This window comes from Phocoena phocoena, chromosome 9 (genome assembly GCF_963924675.1).
Source record: "Phocoena phocoena chromosome 9, mPhoPho1.1, whole genome shotgun sequence".
Taxonomy (NCBI): domain Eukaryota; kingdom Metazoa; phylum Chordata; class Mammalia; order Artiodactyla; family Phocoenidae; genus Phocoena; species Phocoena phocoena.
Genome location: NC_089227.1, coordinates 99,411,869 through 99,427,535, shown reverse-complemented (window position 1 = coordinate 99,427,535; position 15,667 = coordinate 99,411,869). Strand labels below are relative to the sequence as shown.

Below are 15,667 nucleotides of genomic sequence, written 5' to 3'. Positions count from 1 at the left end.
GAATCATGAGGAGCTTGTTAGAGGCACACACTGTCCCCTCGTCCCCTTCCCAGAGAGTCTGGTTTAGGGATTCTCAGGTGGGGCCCAAGAGCATTTACCTTTGCCCAGCCCTGCCCTTTCCACTGTAACCTCAAAGAGTCTGTTGAGTAGCCAATGCTTCGAGTCCTGTTCTTCTAGGTGGGTCGGAAGGATGTTCCAGCTGCAAACCTCAGTGAGTTCAACGCCAGTGCCTTCAGCCAGGGGAAGGGGGTGGGCACGGTGAGAAGAGCATCCCTTTGCAGGGGTGTGGGATGGAAGAGCGCTAGCAAGTACACAACTGAAAACGTGACACCCAGGGTGTGGCTCTGCAGGTTTAGGGTTCTTATTAAATATAGGTGAGTAGGTGGAGGTATAGCTCAGGGGTAGAGCATTTGACTGCAGATCAAGAGGTCCCTGGTTCAAGTCCAGGTGCCCCCTGCCCAAACTTGCTTTTACTCACTGAACACAAGGTTCTACCTCCAGCTTTTTCCACCACACTGATTCAGCCTGCAAAGGGAAGAAGCAGTGCAAGTCTTCACCAGAACCCCTCCCCTGACACCTGCAGCTCTAGATGAACCCGATTTCTTCAAGCAGGAGTCTGTTCTCATAGGTCCTGTAGTGAACGTTTATTCACTTTTCTTTTTACATTTTTTGCCCAGCATGTGAATCCTTTTAACTCCTTTTCTGGGGAATTCACAATTGTCTCAGTCTTGGAGGAAGACAGGAACCTGTCTGTGGCTGAGGTAGACAAAAATGGCAGGAGAAAGAGAGAGAGATTGATTTTCTTTTAATTTAATTTAATTTATTTTTTTATATGGCAGGTTCTTATTAGTTATCTCTTTTATACATATTAGTGTATATATGTCAATCCCAATCTCCCAATCCATCCCCCCACCCCACCACTTTCCCCCCTTGGTGTCCATATGTTTGTTGAGAGAGACTGGTTTGAAGGAATCGGCTCACATGACATTGAGGGCTCTGGCAAGTCTTAATCTTGCAGGTCAGCAGGCTGGAGACCCAGGGAAGAGTTGACATTGCAGTTTGAGTCCGAAGGCTGTCTGGAGGCAGAACTCCCTATTTCTCAGGGGACTTCAGTCTTTTTCTCTTAAGGCTTTCAACTGATTGCATGGGGCCCATCCACATTATAGAGGGTCATCTGCTTTACTCAGAGTCTACTGATGTAAATGTAACTCACATCTAAAAAATATCTTCATAGCAACGTCTAGATTAGGATTTGACCAAATATCTGGGTACCAGAGCCTAAACAAGTTGACACATGAAATTAACCAGCACAGTTGGTAATGCCTTAAGCTTGGCCAACTATATGCCCATAAATAAGACTATGAATGTAGAATAAATCACACCTAGAAGTAGGAGAACTTGGAATTCATTCTGGAGGTGGCAGAGGCGTGGCAAGGACAGTGAGGCCATTGGCTGCGGCCATTATCCATTGTGGTGGCAACAATGGCTCCCTTACCAGGACCTGCTGAAATCCTGCCCACTTTATGAGCATTTTATAAGGGAAGATCTTCTGGCCTCCTTTCAGTGCTCTGAGCTCCTTGCCATCCTGGCAAGACTGCCTTCTGTGTTTCCCTTAGCCTGGGGTGGCCTCTTCTTTAATCAAAGTGTCGTGATTGGTACCAGGAATGAGTAATAGGAAAAAGACACTCAGAGAAAAGATGGGAATGTGGTTTGATCCTGGCCTTATTGGACCTGAAGATAATGAAAATCTAGGTAGCTGAGGGGATGCTAATCTAGGAGTCTATATGATATAGTAGAAAAAACTGAGTGAATATTTGCCTCCTGTTTCCAAGGGATCAAGTCGAGTTCCCATGGAATACTAGAAGTGGCTTCAGGCCTGGATGGCTGATCCTAGCAGTTTAGTAACTAGTTTTTGTTCGTTTGTTTGCGGGTACGTGGCCTCACAGTTGTGGCCTCTCCCGTTGCGGAGCACAGGCTCCGGACGCGCAGGCTCCAGACGCGCAGGCCCAGCGGCCATGGCTCACAGGCCCAGCCGCCTCACGGCATGTGGGATCTTCCCGGACCGGGGCACGAACCCGTGTCCTCTACATCAGCAGGCGGACTCTCAACCACTGCGCCACCAGGGAAGCCCATCCTAGCAGTTTAAAAGAAAGTTAATCATAAACTCAAGTGTCACTCTGTATGGACTGAAACCCGGGACTTTCTCTGACTGTATTGGGATCATCTCTTACCTCCGGTCACACAACCTGAAATAGCTGAAAACGGAAGCTGATCCTGAGGGTTGCCAAACGTTAATGTCAGTGGAATCTACAGCTTTCAGCAGTCTCCTTGCTGAAAATAGGTCTGTGGTTAAGAAAGGGTGGGACTTCAGGAATTACAGTATGGATGTAGATATAGATCAGATACAGAGTAGGTACAGAGTGGGAAGGAGGGAGCCTCAGTACCAACTACAAGCCATGGCTTTACGAGCAGTGCCTTCAGCCTGGAATCCGAGAAGGCTGCAAGATAGTGGGGAAAAGAGGTGGTGGGGCACCCAAGGGAGCAGCCTGTGGGAAGGAGAGGTGAGTTATTGGACACAAGAGGGTTCGTTAGCAGTGAGATCAGTCAGCCAGATCTACAGAGATGAGACCACGCAGTGTTTATCAAACCTGACTATACATTCAAAATATTTGAGAACTTGTTAAAAATTCCGATTCCCTGGGGATCCTGATATACTACATCTGACAGGCACAGCCTCCTGTTAATCCCTCCTAAACTCCAAAGACTGAGAGACAGCTAAAGTTTATGGGAACCACTCTTCACGATGATTCTAAAGACACTTCCAGCTGAAGATACCAAAGCTGGTGCCCTCAGCCAGGGAGCAACGTTAAACCATTGGCAGCTTGATGTTGGCCATGGTGGGAATATTTGCAACTTGGCAAATACTACAAATCAAACACTACTGATTGTCTTTTCTTTCTCCTTGAGCTGATTTACCACTGTTTCACTCTGTAAGGCTACAGGCATAGATAGCTGCCAGGTCCGGGGGCTGCAGGAAACGGAGCAGGGAGACAGGAGGGGCCAATTCACCAGGGCACGGGCTGCCAAGTGGCACACCCGACAAGCAAGCAGAGGTCTTAGTGTTGAAGTTCAGGACTTGGTCCAGGAGATGAAGTGCGCTCATCAGATGAGATTCGTTCTTTTTACTCAGGAAAGCAGGTCATGCCATCCCAGGTTCAAATCCGGGCTCCGAGTGTTGCGATTCCAGTTTCCTTTCACAGGCTGATCTACAGGAAGATCAGATCAGATCTACAGGAAGGCTCCTCTGCTCTCCTGCAGCCCCAGGTGACATCCATAATCCATATCCCCACTCACGTGGGCTGTGGGGAACGTTTTCTTTTATTGACGGCACAGCATCTGAACCCTATCACGTTTGGGGAATATGCAATTACGTGAATTTTACTGAAAGGCATACCCTCATTTCTTACTCCATAAGTCAAAAATACTAGACACTTGGTCCCCCACTGTCTGGTAGTGAGGACTCGGGCGAGTGCCCTCAGCATAGCCACCGCAGACTTTGGACATTGAGTGAAACACAGAAGCAGGAGGAGTTGAGATTTCCGTCTGGTGACATGGATGTGGCATCGGCTCCGGCCTTACCCTTCTTCACAGACTGGGCGTCCGTGCAATCTTGGTTCCCCTCGGAGCCCATCGAGTGTCTACACCTCTTTCCCTTCGGTGTCATGAACTACCTGACAAGTGCTGCCTCACCTGTTTCAAAATTAGTTTCTGGTTTTGCACCCAAATTTCCTACCTGGTACATAAATTGGTGTTAGGAGTGGGTTTCAGGCAACACAGCCTCGTGAAAATGGTATTAATTACCCAGACTAGTTAAAACTACAGTTAGGGGAAATTCAATTAGTTCTTCAGGCCTGGGAAGTTGTCATAACTTATATTCCACACTGGCACGATGGGAAAGTAAATTATCGCTAGTGGCCATCAGGAATGCAGTGCCTATGGGGTAAGGCTTCCAGATAACCCTTGTGCTTCTTGTCATTGAACTGGAAGCTGACTGATGCTAAAGGCACCAAAGTAGTCTAGAAAAACACTGAAAATCCCAATGAGAAGAACCAAAATCTCTTCTCTCTAGCAGCCATATGATTTAGCAGAAAACCAAAGGCAGTGTTTGATTCTGCAAGACTACTGAGTGACAACGTCAGTTTAATTCACAGCTTCCCCGGTGTGAAAGCTCAGGGCTCTGATGTGGAAAGAGTGAGATCCCAGAGTTGTCACGAGGCTTCACGAGAGGATTTGTAGAACCCCGAATATACCTCACCACAACCACTTCGGAACCTCCTTTGCCAGCTGAAGAAGCCCCTCCTTCTCTCCTGTGGATATGGTTCCTGCTTTACCTCCTCTCTCACCTCACCCCCCGCCCCGCCTCCTCTTTTTCTTTTGAGCTATAACTTGAGAAAATCCCACCATACCCTGGAGAGCCAATTAAAAAGTCCCCCTTGCAGGTGAAGGCTTAGACGCAAAAATAATCACAAGACTCGGCTGATTTATAACAACAAAAGTCTAGGGAATGTGTGTGGAAATGAATTCTTGACGGCTTTTGGACGAGAAGGAAAAATCTAGTGCTAAACTCTGCCGAACTCTGGATCCAGTGTCCTACTTCGAAGCGTTGTCATAATTTCGATTGTTTGCTCAACTTGTTCATCAAAACCAGGAATCAAAGTTGTTCGAGGATAGATGAAATGGAGATGCCAGAAAATTCTTGAAGACAAATCTAAAGACTTTAAGGGATTGGAAAGGTGGCATGTACTGACGAGGCGTGACATGCCCCCACTCCCACCACAAAGCTTCAACCAACACAAGGGTTAGAAGACAGCCCCAACCACACAACCTTAAAAATGCATTATTTACTAGAGTTTCCGCATCTTTGAAAACCATTTGCATCACGTGTCTTTGTAGACTGGGAATGTTGGTGAGAGATGCTGTCATTGAGATACGTTCTCTAATTTGAATTAAGGATGGAGGTTCTTAGTGGAAAGGGCTAAAGTGTGCCCTTGATCACCACACCACACGCTGGCGAGAAGTGACTGCCTTGACAGCCTGTAGGTCCACAGCCTTGACCCAAAGGGTCCCTGTGGAGTTCTTAGGACCTACCCAGAATGCACATCTCTGCAGCTCATTTTTCCATTTTCACAAACAACACTGCAATGCCCAACCATGTACATGCACCTTTGCACACCCATGTGAATAAAACAAAGGCATGAATTTGTCTTTTGATTACCCAATAGCCTTCCAGCAAAGATACATCTATTACGTTCTCACCAGCCCTGTTTGGAAAGTACCCACCAGCTTTTTAAGAATTACAGTAATTTTGGCATGAAAGAAAGACCCATGCAGGCATGTGCGTGCTGTTACATCCCCAGTTCTTATCTTTACAGAACAGGACGGAGAACATTGTTAAGGGAGAAATGCAGCCTGAATAGGATGACAGCTGAAAGTAGCTGGAAATTGACTCAACCACCATAGCCGCAAAAGTTGGATCCCCCAGCCTAGGGAAGAAGCCTAGGGCTATATATTATTAAGTTTGGAAGAATAGAAACCAGACTGTTACCAGCAGTTAGTTTACTCGTGAGATTAATTTTTATTTTCTTCCTGATGCTTAATTGTGTTTTTAAATTTTTCTATATGTTTTTTAGTCAACAAATGTTTGTTGAAAATCTGTAATGTACTCAACAACAGGCAAGGCACTGACGCGAGGTATTCTTAAAAGAAGCAAATGTTTTCTTTCTTCCCGCCCCCCTCCTCCTCTCCTTCTTCCTCCTTCTTCTTCTTTTTACCATACAGAACTTATCCGTGTTATAAGAATAATCGAGTCCCTTTCCTAACAGGACTTTTCCAGGGTCCTCCATGGCCCCCTGGGTGGCAGCCATCCGATGTTTTAGCTGCTAAGAAGGGTCAGGTAGTGACATCACCGCCACGTATCTGACGGAGGAAAGGAGCCCATCCTTCAGTGGGGGGTGGTCTGTCCTGCTGTGGGGCAAGGCTTGGCAAGGAGGGTCCCAGAGGACCAGGCTTGGCACCGCTGCAGCTGTGCCCACCTGCTGGTCTGGGGCCTCCTGCGGGAACCGGGGCTGCATTTGGGCCCCGCGTGGAGGCTGCAGCCTTTGTGGCCAAATACCTGCCCTGGTGTCCACCAAGTCTCTGGAGACTCTGCCAAGGTCATGGGCTTGAGGGGAAAAGACCACAGAGGATGAGCCTGTAGAGGGACCCAAAGTCCCTGCCGTGTTTCTAGAGGGGACGGTGAGGTGGCCCCAGGTGGGCGCTGAGGGAGGGAAACCTCAGAGAAGGCTTCTGGGTTCCCACAAGGCACAGGGGAGCATGAGGTCATAGCCAGAAAAGGGTGAGTTTGCAGTGAGACCTGTCTGCCAGGTGCCCAGGGGCAGACTAGGGGTGACTAGGAATGCCAGTGTGCTCTTGCTGGGGGCGCGGGTGGCACGCACTGGTGAACAGTACTAGACCTCACTCCCCCCAGGAGGGGCTACAGCTCTGGGGGAGAGCATTTGACTGCAGATCAGGAGGTCCCCGGTTCAAATCCCGGTGGCCCCTAATGAGCCTCCTTTAATCCCCTGAAACAGCTGCTGTCCCCCACACTGAAATCTCTAGGAGGACAGAAGAGAGAAGAGGTGGGCTCAGGACCCCTTGGTCACAGCCCTTCCTTTGTCACAAACCCAGATGGTTTGGTCCGTCACCCAACCCCACTGTACTGGCCAGTCCCTTTCTCGTGGCTTCAGGTGGACTTTTGAATTATTCCTTGTCAGCCCAGCACTGGAACGTCCTTCTTCTGTTTTAGCAGAAGAAGCTTCTAGGCACTCAAATGAGGGCCCAGTAGGAAAAGGAGCTTATGGTCAGGAGAGGGTGGGTCAGACAGGCCATGGGGCCAACCAGGGAGAAACGGAAATGACTGGGGTGCTGGAGGACCCCTCCCTGGAGAGGCCACAACCATGAGATGGTGTCACTTAGGAAAGGGTTTGAAGTGGGCTCCTGGAGCAGGGGAGGACTGACTGCAGGCGAACAGGTGTGTGTGGTTCAGATTTTCAGGCCCCTGCAAGCTTATCTCATTTAGTACCAGACATCGGGTAGAAACCTTTCAGGTCGTCTCTTGGGAAGGCCTATCTCCCTCCACCCAGTCAGGGCTTGGCCATGGGAGTGGGAAGCAGATGAAGCCAGCCAGGTCGTGCCTTGCCCCAGGGCTGGGGGAACAGGAAGAACCTGAGACTAGCCCTGTGGATCTGGCCCCAACCCTATTATTAATCAGGTGTGTGTGCTTGGACGTGTCTCTTAATTAAAAAGGCCATAATTTTCAACCCTATAATATGGGGCCCAAAACTAAATTGGTGGTTCCTAATTTTCACTTTCCTTTGGGATCTTCTCAGGAGTTTGTTAAAAATAGAGTCCTTTGGTCTCACTCCCAACCCTTCTAATTCAGGAGGTCCAACCTGGAGCCTTGAACTTCCTTTCCACGAAAGCCCATCCTGCTCTCACCACCTCACCTGCCTGTGTGTGATGCGCAGCCCTGTTGGGGGACTGTGACCTTAGTTTAGTTCAGAGACCCTCCACCGATACAGCCATGGCTTTTACACTGATGTCCTTGGCCCTGAATGGCTGGGCGTGGTCAGAGGCTTGTGCAGAAGGGGGAGGCGAGCAGGGATGCCTTCTGTCTGCGGTAGAGCAGGTCTCGTGGACTCGTTAGACAGAGGGGCTGCACAGTGTCTGAAGGAGTTCTGAATATAATTACAGAGGTCAGAGGTCTTCATTAGCCAGGAACAATAAGATGAGCTTTTAAGGACAGATGCGTCTTACCTGTTTCTTATTTTTACGTTTTCACTGATTTGGGAATATAATTCCAGCTTCCTTTCCCTGGCCGGAGCCAATGATTCTGCACGGAGGAGAAAGAACCAAGAGGCAGGGAGGGTCAGGCCGGCCCTTCCCCCACCCCTCGCTCCTTGGCATTAGTCCCACAGAGCCAAGCAGAATCCTGTTCTTCCCCAGACCCTGGTCTGGGCCTGTGAGTCTGGAGTAGACCCAGTGGGAGCGTTAGGACCTGGGGACATGGAGCCTAAGTCCAGGGCCTCTGACCTGCAGCCCAGCATGAGGGGCTCAGGAAGCTAAGCAACTACCCCACTGCAGGAGTACAAGGGCTCCTCTAGGTTCATCTACTTCAGGTTATAACCCGTGGGGGTGCAATGAAGACACGCCAGCCCCCTCCGTGGAGAAGGTGTGGATCTGTGAAAGGTGAAATCTCTGGCTGGAGCTGAGGAAAACCCAGAGGGGTTGGAGGAGGCAGGGGTCTGTGCCTTGTAAACTTTAATTTTCCTGTAAGTCACCTGAAGGTGTATCTTTGAATTTCAGATTGGGTCTGCACTTTCTGAGGAGTTGTGAGTCAAAGAGTTTTAGTCTTTCTCTTTCTTCTCCAGGTGCCCTGGCCTAGGGAGGGGGAAACAGGTAATGCCAGACCCACTCTGGGATTAAAAGTGAGACAAGGGCTTCCCTGGTGGCGCAGTGGTTGAGAGTCCGCCTGCCGATGCAGGAGACACGGGTTCGTGCCCCGGTCCGGGAAGATCCCACATGCCGCGGAGTGGCTGCGCCTGTGAGCCATGGCTGCTGAGCCTGCGCGTCCAGAGCCTGTGCTCCGCAACGGGAGAGGCCACAACAGTGAGAAGCCTGCGTACCACACACACACACACAAAAAAGTGAGACAAAGCAGGGGGCGCCCGGATTTGAACCGGGGACCTCTTGATCTGCAGTCAAATGCTCTACCCCTGAGCTACACCCCCTGACCTGGCAGAGTGGTGTAATTATCGCCTTTTACCTGTGTTGACACACCCAGACTCAGTCTTGCTGGTTGGGATGTCCTGGTCAGCTCTGCTTCTTTGGACCCTGGCCTCCCACCTTCCAGGGACCAGCCCTTCTTCCCTCATCACTTCTATGTGCATCTGGCTGAGGACCCCCTGGTAGCCTGGTTGACCTTTAAAGGTGGGGAGACCTTTCAAATCACCCAGATAATCCTCTTTGGTAATGAGTCATTGAGCATCTACTGTGTGTCAGGCACACTGGGATGGTGACATAACTGTGACTAGGCGACAGTGCCTTCTCCTGCCTGAAAGAAGGTTCAGAGCCCATGTCCAAGGGTTATTTAATGACATAGAATAATGTTCATGAGAGTTCGTCAAGTGAAAAGGCAGTTACAGAACAGTCTGTAAGGAGTTATAGATGATTTCAGCTTTTTATGTGTTATTTCCCTTTTCAACTTTTCTATATTGAGCATGTTGCCTTTGTAAAAGCAAAAACAAAGTTACGTAGGAAAAATGATACTCTAGGGAGTTCCACTTCTAGGAACTTCTAGGTATCCTTCAGAAATATTCATGAATGCACAGTGAGGGCGGAGACTCCCTGCAGCCTTTTTCTGGATTAGCGCTAAACTGGAAACCACCTAAATATCCATCGACAGGGAACTGGTTACAAACACTGTGGTACAGTCATAGAAATATGATGCAACAGTAAAAGATAAAATTGGTCCAGAGTTCTGTCACGGAAAGATGCTTAAACAATACCATTAAGTGAAAAAAGCAAATTGGATGACATATACATGTATGATATGAGCTCTTTTGGGCTTTTGAAAAGATACTGTGTATATGTATTATTATGTAATAAAAAGATTATACACACAGACAAAGAAACTTACGTATAAACATAGGTGTCTACATGTCCATACATATACATATACACCTATGGAAGGAAATAGACCAGATAGTTAATAATGGCAACCCCCAGAGAGTAGGGAGGGGGTTCTTTTATTTTCCAATGTTTGCATGTCCAATAATAACCCAAATGTCTACACGGTTCCAGCCTTCCAGGTCCTGAGTGGGAAAAAAATAAATGAGAGAAAGCACTGCAGATGTTGTCCAGGAAGTCTTTGCCGCCTCCAGTGGCGGCCACCCCTGCCCTCCCTCTCCCTCAGACCCCAGTCACTTCCCAATCCAAACCCTTCCTGGTCTCTCCCTAGTCCGTCACCTCTGCCACATTCATTTCAGGCCTTTCTCTTTCCGCGCTGCCGTCACTCTTGTTTCACACACCGGTTTTCCAGCATCCACCCAACTAGAAAGGCAGGTTGTCCTGTGATGTCGGACTGAGGGCAAATGGCACCCCTGCAGTGGGCCAGGTCAATCCCCTGTCAGAGACCTACACCCAGCAGGTCCCAGACCCCTCGGCCACACCTGCCCCCTCCGCCCTGCCCTCCTGTAGCCTCCCCAGAGGCCTGTCAGACTTAAAGGAACTGGCACCCAGGTAGACTGAGGGACACCCAAGGAGCAGACAAACTGCGTAGACGTCTGAGAATAATGAGAGGATCGCTCACGTCCCAGGTCAGCTGAGTCTCGTCATAGATCAATAGGAGGGGGCAGCGCTTTTAAAGGCAGAGAAAGGTTTTTATATTCATACCTGGAGCAAGGTATTCAAGGAAGGGACAGGCCCCAGCTCAGCGATGAGATCATATACACAACTGACAAGGCCTCCTCCCGGTCAGAGGGAGATGGCTGGACTGGGGAGGAGGGGGCATATTAGGGAGCCTCCTGAAGGCAAGAAAGAGGGGAATGCAGCTTCTTCCCATGCGGAGAAGGAAGCTAAGGCCGCTGTGCCTGAAATGGATACTGACTGCGAGCGCCAGGGGGTGCCCGTCCCCTCCATCTGGGCTTGGACTGTACCGGCCCTAAAAGCGCCAGTGCCTGTCCTTGGCAGACGGCTTCGCTTACTGAGTCCACCGATGCAAGCAGCCAGCCGGCCTGCAGCTCTTGTTGGAGGGAATGTCACAAGGTATCAACTGGAGCGCCGACGGCCACCCTGGCCCAGCATTGGGACCCACCCTCCTTTTCACCTCCTGCATTATAATTCCCTTATGAAACTGCCCTAACCTTCCGGCAAGGAAAACTGCATAAACCACTCAGCCTAGCGGGCTCTTTGTAGGGAGACTAAAGGGTCGAGGCGGCAGTAGTTGACCTAGGTTCCGGCTGAAAGGCACATGAGTATCGAGGGCTGCAAGTGGGGACCCCAGACATGGCCACACCAGGGGTGGCTCTCACAAAACCAGAGGCGGTGACAAAGACACAGAGGCCAGGGAAGTGACAGGATAGCTCACTATCAAGCAGATTTGCTGCTCCCCCTGCCTCAGCTCCAGAGGCTGGAATACTGCCTTCTGCAAGGGAGGAGAGGGGACCAGCGCACGTCTTTTGTAATGGCAAACTCTACTTTATAAAGGACAACTTGCCTCCTAGGAGCTAGGCGTGCAGTGAAGACTGGCGCCTGGTGTCCCAACTCGGCAGTGTAGAACATGCCAAGAACCACATAGAACTATCTAGATACTATCTAGACATAGAATATCTGGAACTATCTAGAAAAGGGGTTGGGAGAATTAGACACACACGGGGCACATGTAGAGGCAGCTCTGGAAGAGCCACAGTGATGGGTGAGGGTTTCCACAGAAGTAGAAGAGTTTGTGAGGAAGGTAGACAGACCACAGGCAAAGACCACAAAGGGCTGAAGAATCGTGACTGTGAGGCCAATAGTGGGGACCATAATGGGTGGGCGGACAGGTGAGCCAGAAGGTAGCTCTGCAATCACGGAAACACAAAAATATGAAAGAGATTGAGGTCAAAAGGAGAACAATGCAGTCTCAGTAACAGCAACGACAGGAAGAAGTAAAAACTAGAAGAGGCATCAGAAAGGACTTTTCAGATCAAAGATCTTGAAAGGGAATATTTCATTTTTTAAAACATTTGAGGGGGCTTCCCTGGTGGCGCAGTGGTTGAGAGTCCGCCTGCCGATGCAGGGGACACGGGTTCGTGCCCCGGTCCGAGAGGATCCCACGTGCCGCGGGGCGGCTGGGCCCGTGAGCCATGGCCGCTGAGCCTGCGCGTCCGGAGCCTGTGCTCCGCAGAGGGAGAGGCCGACAACAGTGAGAGGCCCGCGTACCGCAAAAAAACCAGAAAATTCAAGTCTCTTGTTAACAAAATGAATGAGCTTCAATGAAAGGGAAACTGAAGTGTAGCCCTGAAGCTAAAAGGAGTTTTGTTTTTACAGGCACTTATGTCCTGTGCTGATAAGAGAACTCGGAGGAGACAGAATATTTATAACATGGGGAGTTAGACAAAGAGCTACTCGTCAGCTTATCAAGTTAGACAGAGTCTCAAGGAAGACTGGACTTGACCGTGTTCTGTCTTAAATTGCTTTTTGTCTGTATTGTGTTTTCCTGCCATTCAATGGAAAGACATAAAGACTTTCTTGCTGTCAAATAGTTTTATTACAGAGAAGCTGTTTTTAGGCCATCTGAAGTATAGATTTCTGTGTTTATATAAACCCGGAGCATCATGAAATATATTTTAGGTAGTTGTGAGAAAGGTCTTATAAGATGGTTGGTGCCGGGGATAATAAAATTCACGAAGTGTACTTCTGAATTACCCGCTAGAGCTCTGAACCCACGATGAATTCTTAGATCATCTACCAAAATGCTCAGCTGTTTGTTCTCCAAACCATAGAAAGCCATGGCGTTCTTTAGTTTTGAGATAGCTGATATAATTCACTGGTCCCTTCTGCAGAAGTTTACTTTTAAAGCTTGAAAGAGACGTAAAATTGTCTTTAATAATTACACAACCTAAACTGACACTTTCGCGTGTGGATATTTCATCCTCCACGAACTCTCTCAGCCCCGTGAGGGCTCATTCCCTGAGAGGCACAGATCCTGGTGGTTTGGCTTGCAAATAGAAGACCAATTCCACCCTGTCCCATGGAGAATGACTGGACTGAGAAAGGGAAAAATTAAGGAAACTATGAAATGCTGAAACAGCAGATTTTCCTGGAAGATGCCATTAAGGTCAAGTTATAAATCATGTCCACATAAGGATGCAGAAGAGGGGAGTCCGAATATAAGATGCTGGGCAGACAGAGCTGGCATGAGGGAACCTGGGTCTGAGAAGGCTTCTGGAAGCTCTACTAAAGCTGGTTTCAACTTAGCTGCAGGCTAGGAGCGCTGGGGGTTGTTTACGATACCTGGGCTCCACCTCAAATACACTGATTTAATTGGTCTGGGGTGAGGCCTGGGAAATGGCATGTTTATAGACTTTTCATGTGATTCTAATTTATATTTAGCGTTAAGAACTGCCAACTACCATAGTAAAGCTTCACCACTTGCTGGTTCTAGAAAAAAAGTCTTTATGTTGATGTCTAATGGGGAAGAAGAAGTTGAAATGCAGCACCAAAGGTAAAAGTTAAGAATAAGTAGGGGGCACCCAGATTTGAACTGGGGACCTCTTGATCTGCAGTCAAATGCTCTACCCCTGAGCTACACCCCCTTCTGCTATGGTGTGACTTAATTAATATTTTTCATCTGTCTAGCCACACCCAGACTCCCCGTAAACCTATGAGTTACCACTTCAGGACGGCCCTCTCTTGGGAACTGCCAGGCCTACTGCAGTAAAAACTCATCAGCCTGCCACAGGAAAAGCGACAGGCTCTCTCCTCAAAAGCCCAACAGCCTATGTCCCCCCTCCCACCCACTCCCGCCCCAGCTCACAGCCCCAGTGTGTGGGCAGCAGCCCGGAGAAGCATTGACATTGGCTACAGGATGGCCTTCAGAGTCGGATGCCTGCGCCCATCATGGTGGGCACCTAAAAAACAGAAACTCAGGGTGATTGAGGTGTCTGTCCAAACCCACCTAATGAAGGCCTGACCCTCCTAGGCTAACAGTCAGTTCAGAGTGCTTTCTACTAAACTATAGTCTAGGACACAAATGACCCTCCCAACCGCCACGTCTTCAGTTAGTATAGATGGAGAATCATGGAGAATGATCCACTCCTAGAAACAGTCAGAATTAGGTGGCTGAGTAGACTTAGGAATCCCCCAAATCATTAATGGACCTAAGCTAACATAATTCAAGGACCAAAAATGCTGCTGGAGAAGAACCACATTCTACCCAGAGGCTCTCTGATCTGTGGACAAAGCCCTATCGCACCTGGACAATGAGCTTACTTTGATTGGCACCTTCCATCTCCACAGCCACGCCAAGGCCCTGCTTCTGCTGTTGTCACGGGAGCTGGTAAGCTTTCTCTCCTGCAAACTCTCTCTGCCACCTACTGGAATCTCTCCCTCTTACCCCCCAGCTTCCCCCTTGGGGCCTTAGCCGCCCAGCAGCCACTTCCCCTCCTCTCCTGGCCAAGAAGCTGGGGAAACACTGATTTCTACACTGATTCCTACCATGATGCTAAAGTCCTCTGGATTTCTCTTGTCAACAGTATACAGCCGAGAAGCCTCCACATATATCAGCTTATTATACATCAAACCTTGGGGACGAGGATCTCATTATCTCCATTTCACAGATGAGGGGACTGAGGCCCAGAGAAGCTAAACTTCTTGCCCAAGATCCCCTGCATATATATATGCATGTATAATATAATAACAGTAATATAATATTATTATTAATATATATTATTCTATATGTATTAGAAACTCTACATTGAATTTTACTGATATTCAGGAAAGAGAAATAGCGACACCCCATGACCCCTTAGCCTCAGGCAGAGAAGCCAGAGTGTGTGACTTAAAGGAAATTCCAAAAACTCTCTGAGCCTCAGTTTCTTATCTGTAAATTAGGGGAAATATCAATTGATATGAGGATTAAATAAGATAATATCCTTAGGACAGTCTCTGATGTGTAGTAAGCACTCGAATATGACTAGCCGTTATTACTACAGTTCTGGATAATTCTCACCTTCCCAATCCGGTCAGATCCCTGGCTTTCACTGCTTTACTGAGCTCTGGCATGAGATCCTTTCTTGTTTGAAAGCCAGATGTATCCTTACTTGGAATCTGATTGCAATCACCAGAGTAGTACTAATGCAACCATCTCTGTTGATACTGGAATAGCTAGTGTACTCTTGGGTTCTGTTGCAGGAAGCTAGTTCCTTCCACTCTCTCTTTTTTTTTTTTTTTTTTTTTTTTGTGGTACGTGGGCCTCTCACTGTTGTGGCCTCTCCCGTTGCGGAGCACAGGCTCCGGACGTGCAGGCTCCGGACGCGCAGGCTCGGCGGCCATGGCTCACGGGCCCAGCTGCTCCGCGGCATGTGGGATCTTCCCGGACCGGGGCACGAACCCGTGTCCCCTGCATCGGCAGGCGGACTCTCAACCACTGCGCCACCAGGGAAGCCCCCACTCTCTCTTTTTAAAAATGAATTTAAAAAAATATATATATATATATTTATTTATTTATTTATTTGGCTACACCAGGTCTTTAGTTGCTGTGTGCGGGATCTTCGTTGTGGCACGTGGGATCTTTAGTTGCAGGATGTGAACTCTTAGTTGTGGCACGTGGGATCTAGTTCCCTGACCAGGGATTGGACCCAGGCCCCCTGCATTGGGAGCGTGGCGTCTTAGCCACTGGACCATCAGGGAAGTCCCAAAAATGGATTTTTTTTCATGAAAAAAATTTTTAACCTTTTGACCCCTTTCACCCATTTCTCCCACCCCTCACCTCCCCCCACCTTTGGCAACCGCCAATCCGTAGGTTTATCCATATGTCTATATCCTTATGTTTTTTATTTACCTCCTGTGATAACATATAGTTGTTTCT

The 15,667-nt window shown here is 48.7% G+C and overlaps 3 non-coding genes across 3 annotated transcripts; 1 reads left to right on the top strand and 2 right to left on the bottom strand.

Moving 5' to 3' along the window:
• The first annotated feature begins 384 nt into the window (after positions 1 to 384).
• TRNAC-GCA (transfer RNA cysteine (anticodon GCA)) lies at positions 385 to 456 on the top strand. Its single transcript has one exon. It is a non-coding gene; the product is annotated as a tRNA-Cys (tRNA).
• Positions 457 to 8,756: 8,300 nt separating this feature from the next.
• TRNAC-GCA (transfer RNA cysteine (anticodon GCA)) lies at positions 8,757 to 8,828 on the bottom strand. Its single transcript has one exon. It is a non-coding gene; the product is annotated as a tRNA-Cys (tRNA).
• A 4,494-nt stretch (positions 8,829 to 13,322) lies between these two features.
• Positions 13,323 to 13,394, bottom strand: TRNAC-GCA (transfer RNA cysteine (anticodon GCA)). The gene has a single exon. It is a non-coding gene; the product is annotated as a tRNA-Cys (tRNA).
• Between the last annotated feature and the right edge of the window lie 2,273 nt (positions 13,395 to 15,667).